General features: G+C 37.3%; 1 pseudogene; it reads right to left on the minus strand.

The window, feature by feature from the left end:
- Window positions 1–2,201: 2,201 nt before the first annotated feature.
- LOC140611911 (ataxin-3-like) lies at window positions 2,202–5,657 on the minus strand (annotated as a pseudogene).
- Window positions 5,658–6,078: the final 421 nt, after the last annotated feature.

A 6,078-nucleotide genomic window follows, 5' to 3' on the forward strand; every position in this document is an offset into this window, starting at 1 on the left:
TAATTACATCCACTGCCTGACAGCTATTCTTGATCTCCCTTCATTTAACATTCACTGATTGCAAGGATTTCAGGCAGAACTCAGGGGAAAGTTACGGCGGTGAGAGGCCATTCGTCTTCTCCACACGGGAAGAGAAGGAATGCGTGGTCGTCCCTTCATTCTCAGTGACCTGTTGTAAATGATGATTTTTATGTCAAACTGAAATTTTCTTCATTCTTTCTTGTATTAACGTATAAGGTCTATTCTACACTGAGATGGGTCACCAGGGTAGCTTATAGATTTTCCTTCCCTCGAGATCTTTGAAGAAGATAAATATCAAACTGTCTTTGAAGGATGACATGGAGTCCTTACCACTGGTTGAAGAATGAATTAAAAAACCTTGGCTGTCCCTGGTGCCTATGAGTAAGGAAAGGCAAAATGAAACAAAACATTAGCTATCTTCACAATATAAAGCAATTCCTTTAAACACTCTTTATTTCCAATGTAGCAATTTTTTTTAAGAGAAACTCTCTGCCACCCTGACATTAAATGTCAAAGGAGCACCAACTCTGTCCAGTTGAGCTACAAAATTAATTGACTACTATGAAAAATACCAATGTAGCATAATGAGCCACAGAAGACCCATATCAACACTAAATTAGAAGACATAACTGCCTTTTAGAACTCAGTTATACACAAGTCTGCAGTGTCCAGTAATTAATACAGGGTGACTGGAATGTCTATTAGAAGTATTAGCATACCTGACATCTTCTGAGTAGACATAGAATCTAAGAGAAAGATAAGCTTATCTCTTTAGAACTCCGAGGACTAAGCTGATCAGTCTTAAAACAGCAACCTGTTGACCAATGTCTGGCAAATGGTAGCTAAATGTTGACTACATGGACTATATTTATTTCTTTTGTCCTTTGTTCTTTTTGAGATGACTAGTTACTGCCCTTCACAATATGCTCAGACCTCTCTCTCCTTAGGGGATGAAATTTGGATTAATATATCTTTGCTTTCTTTTTCACTCAAAGTATAATTACCTGGACAGCTACCTGTAAAAGAAGGGAACTGGACCACTATCTTAGACCATATACAAAAATAAACTCAAAATAGACTAAAGACTTGAAAGTAAGACTGATACAGGAGAGCTTGGTTCTCGTCTCAGGGAGTTGAAGAACAAATCTCGCAGACAAAGGAGACTGAGTAAAGCGATAGAAGTTTATTAAGTGAGAATACAAAGAGAAAGTTCTCAGAATTGAGGGGGGTTCTGACTGGGTTGCCACTGAGGGCTCCTAGGGTTGGTCTTTTATTGAAAGCCAACCAGGGATCCTAAATCCTTTTAACATTATCTATTGACATGACCATAGAGTAAGGACTAGTGATAACATCTTTAATGGCTTACTTCTTCTTTGGGGTCTGATTATTCTTTGTTGGTCACAAATGACTGTCATAAAAAAGACACCCTCCCTGCCCACACCTAGGGCAGGGCGATCTGGCTGGTTCCCTTATCTCTGGTTTCCCTATACCTCAGCATTTTAGGGATTTTAGTGAGCCTGCTTCCGTGGCCGCCTACCTAGCCTGTCTAGCCCCATTTGTCCCTAATTCAAGATCTGAAACCATAAAACTCTTAGAAGAAAACACAGGTAGTAAGCTCTTTGGCATTAGTCTTAGTGATAGTTTTTTAGACCAGTCCCCAGAAGCAAAGGCAACAAATGCTAAAATAAACAATTGGGATGACATTTAACTAAAAAATTTTTGCACAGCAAAGGAAACTATCAACAAAACATAAATGCGGCTATTGAATGAGAAAAGATATTTGCAAAGCATACATCTGATAAGGAGTAATATCCAAAGTATATAAAAACATTCATAAGTTAATATCATAAAACAACTTGAGGGGTCCCTGGGTGGCGCAGCGGTTTGGCGCCTGCCTTTGGCCCAGGGCGCGATCCTGGAGACCCGGGATCGAATCCCACATCGGGCTCCCGGTGCATGGAGCCTGCTTCTCCCTCTGCCTGTGTCTCTGCCTCTCTCTCTCTCTCTCTCTCTCTCTGTGACTATCATAAATAAATAAAAATTAAAAAAAAAAAAAACTTGATTAAAAAATGGACACAGGGCTCGAACATTTTTTCCAAAAAAAAAAAACACATACACATGGCCAACATACAAATGCTCAACATCACTAATTATCAGAGAAATGCAAATCAAAACCACAATAAGTCATCACCTCACACCTGTCTGATTAGCTATTAACAAAAAAACAATAATAATAATAATAATAAGTGTTAGTGGGGATCCCTGGGTGGCCCAGGGGTTTAGTGCCTGCCTTTGGCTCAGGGCATGATCCTGGAGATCCAAGATCGAGTCCCACATCGGGCTCCCTGCATGGAGCCTGCTTCTCCCTCTGCCTGTTTCTGCCTCTCTCTCTCTCTCTCTCTGTCTCTCATGAATTAATAAATAAAATCTTTAATAAAAAACCACACAAGTGTTGGTGAGGATGTGGAGATAAGCTCGCCCTCAAACACTGTTGGTGGGAATATAAATTGGTACAGCTACTACAGAAAACAATGTGGAAGTGCCTTTAAAAATTAAAAAGAGAACTACTGTACAATCCAACAATTCCACTTCTGTGTATTTACCTGAAGAAAACAAAAACACCAATGCAAAGACATATGCACCCCTATGTCCATTGCAGCATTATTTACAATAGCCACAATATGGAGGCAACTTAAGTGTCCATCAACAAATAAATGATAAAGATGTGCTATGTATGTACAATTTAGTATTACTCAGCCATAAAAAAAATTAAAATCTTATCATAAGTGACAAGGATGGACTTTAGTATAATGCCAAGTGAAATAAATTGGATATAATCCCACTTATGGATGGAATCTAAAAAAACAAGATAAACAAAACAGAAACAGACCCATAGATACAGGAAACAAACTATTGGGTACCAGAAGTGGTAAGGGATGAGGGGACAAGTGAAGGGGTTTAAGGGATACAACCTTCCAGTTATAAAGTAAATAAGTAATGGGGATGTAATGGAGAGCATAGGGAATATAGTCAAGAATAATTGTAATAATTTTGTATGGTGACAGTAACAGGACTTACCATGGTGATCATCTCATAATATATAAAAATATCAAATCACTATGATGTACACCTGAAACTAACAGGATATTGTATGTCAATTATATTTCGATTTAAATAAGTTTAATTGCGGAGTACCTGAGTGGCTCAGTTGGTTAAGCTTCCGAATCCTGATTTTAGCTCAGGTCATGATCTCAGGGTCATGAGATGGACCCCTGCCTCTCAGGCAGGCTCCAAGCTCAGCAGAGAGTCTGCTTGAGATTCTCTCCTCTTCTGCTCCCTCTACCCTTCATCTCACTAACACATGTTCTCTCTCTCTAAAGTAAAATAAATCTTAAAAAAAAAAAGTATAAGTGTTTATATCTATATTTTTATTGGCTTATTTTATGCAGCTGAGGTTTATGTTGCCTTTGTTAATTCTTAACATTTAGAAAACTATTTTAAATTTCTTTAATCTCTAAATGCCTCTTTGGCTAGTGTATGGAGGATTACTATTTAGTCCTACAGCTGATGCATTTTTCCACTTTCTGTTGCAAACCACCTAAAAGTCTTATCTCCTCTGTTGAACATTGCTTCTTTGACACATGACTAAAGCAGACCCTCTGTGCTGTAACCACACAGATAATAATGTTGGAAAGTTAAGAACATCTAAATGATTTATAAAAGGTATTATTTTTTCCCTTCTGTTTTGAAACTATTTCTTACAGTTTCCAAAGACACGGTCACAGCTGCTTGAAGCATGTCTTCCTCACTCATAACATCTCCTGGATCACTGCCTAGGGCTTCTGAACTTGTGGTGGGCCTTTCACATGGATGTGAGAACTGTCCTGGTGGATCCTGCTGCTGCTATTGCTGCTATTGCTGCTGTTGCTGCTGCTGCTGCTGCTTTTCAAAGTAGGCTTTTCTTCTCTTCCATAGCTCTTCCAAAGTAAGATGTGTACCTGATATCTGTGGAATATCTTGAGATACCCTTCTGGAACTACCTTGCATACTGAGCTGAATAGCCCTATGGAGATCTGCTTCTTCATCTTCCATGTCCATTTCTTGGCAACTTAGTGCCAGAGCCCTCTGCAAATCTTCCTCATCTTCATCTAACATGCCTGACCCATCGTTTGCTTCTAAGACTCGTTCCAGATCTGTTCTCCAGACTCTCTGTTCTTTTAGTTGTGCTAATTCTTCTCCAATAAGTTTTGGTCTCTGCATCTGTTGGACCCTGATCATCTGTAGAAGTTGGTCAGCTTTACAATCTGGCAGGTCACCTTAACAACAAATATAAAATAATCTTGCTGTTGTAATTGAGCTAGGAAAAGCGCAAGGTACGTGTCTGATGTTAATTCTGGACCCATCAAGAAAGAATTCAAGTTGAACCACTGTTTCCCTAATTTTCTAACTGTAAACCAGTGTTCTTTGTAATTGCAAACAAATGATCTTTCATTTATGGGATCGATCCTGAGCCTCTGATACTCCGGACTGTTGAAGAGAATTAGTTCTAAACCCTAAACTTTCAAGGCATTGCTTATAACGTGAATAGAGAAAAAAACCACTGTCATCCATATTTCCAAAAGGCTGCTGTAAAACTGTGTGATATTCTTCACTAGTAACTCTTCCTTCTGCTATTCTCATCCTCTCTTCTTCACCTAGCTGATGTGCAACTGAAGATAATTCCACAGGGCTAAAATATTCAATAGATTGCAATAGATTGCAATAGATTATTCAAGCAATGTTGAGCACAAAGTGAGCCTTCTTGTTTCTCGTGGAAGATGGACTCCATGTTTATTTGTCTCACCTTTATTAATTCTTGAGATCAGTGTGAATCTCAGATCTTTCAATCATCACTGAAATACATTTTTGAGAGCTCAGCAAGAACATTAATTTTCTTTTCTAAATTGACCACATTCTCCATTTCAACTTGAAACTGCATAACTGGAGTATGAGATAGATTAGCCCCAGTCCTCACTCTTAATTCCTAACATAAGTCTAGAGTATTCAACAATTGTTAGTTTATCAATCCAAGAATTTTTTATGATAATTTACCTTTAATAAAAATTGGCTGAGGTACAAGCAGAGAGATTCTTCTACTGCTAAATTTCTAGGGCTATAATCTGGATATCTACCTAGACAACCAAGTTCCAAGAATCTGATTCTTACCTACACAGCAACATGAAGAATCATGTTACCAGATCTTCCCTTAATTGGCTCATGTGAAGGAGGGTCACCTAAAAGATACGATGATGGTGATTTTTGGTTCTAAGTGGTTCTAAGATCCTGATGGTGAAAAAATGAGGAATGCTGTGAGGTGTGGGGCTTCTCTTAGTAGATGATATACTACAACCAAAAAATGCTTCCATTCACATAACATCTATAAAATTTCACTTCAAAAGTTGATTTTATTTTGAAAAGGTAACATGAAATCACCAGAGATTATTCTAAGGTAGCTCCTTCAAATTTGGCCTTAATACTGAATGTCCAACAATCATTTATATTTCCTCTTACTTAAAACTAATAGGAGAAAGAATTCTCAATTTTCTCTAAGGTTATCACAAAATAGGCAAAAGATATTATATTGGAAAATTTTTTTTGATCTCATCTAGTTATTTAACATCATGCAATGAAAATTTATGAAAACAATGCTCTGTAGGAGCATTGGTCCTTTTGTCAATATGCTAATATTTGAAGTCAATTTTAGGTTAGCTATTTTGTTTAAGTTGATTTCCGTTTGTTTTTTTTTTTAAGTTGGGTTTATTTCATAAAAAATTGCAAAGGATGAAATAATCTGTTAAAGTCAGCCTACAGATATGTTCCACAAAATTATATAATCTAAAGTAGAAAATAATTTTAGGGCCCAAATTAACAAATAGAAACTTTGTACTTTGAATTCAGAAGACATTTTATAGCATTTTTGTCTTCCTTTCTCAAAGTTTCTCAAAGCCCCTTATTCTAAGAATTAATTTCCTCTCCCCTAAAGTTAAAAGTCCATCTTTTCACATAAGTATAAAACAG

The sequence above is a fragment of the Canis lupus genome, chromosome 2 (assembly GCF_048164855.1).
Source record: "Canis lupus baileyi chromosome 2, mCanLup2.hap1, whole genome shotgun sequence".
Taxonomy (NCBI): Eukaryota; Metazoa; Chordata; class Mammalia; order Carnivora; family Canidae; genus Canis; species Canis lupus.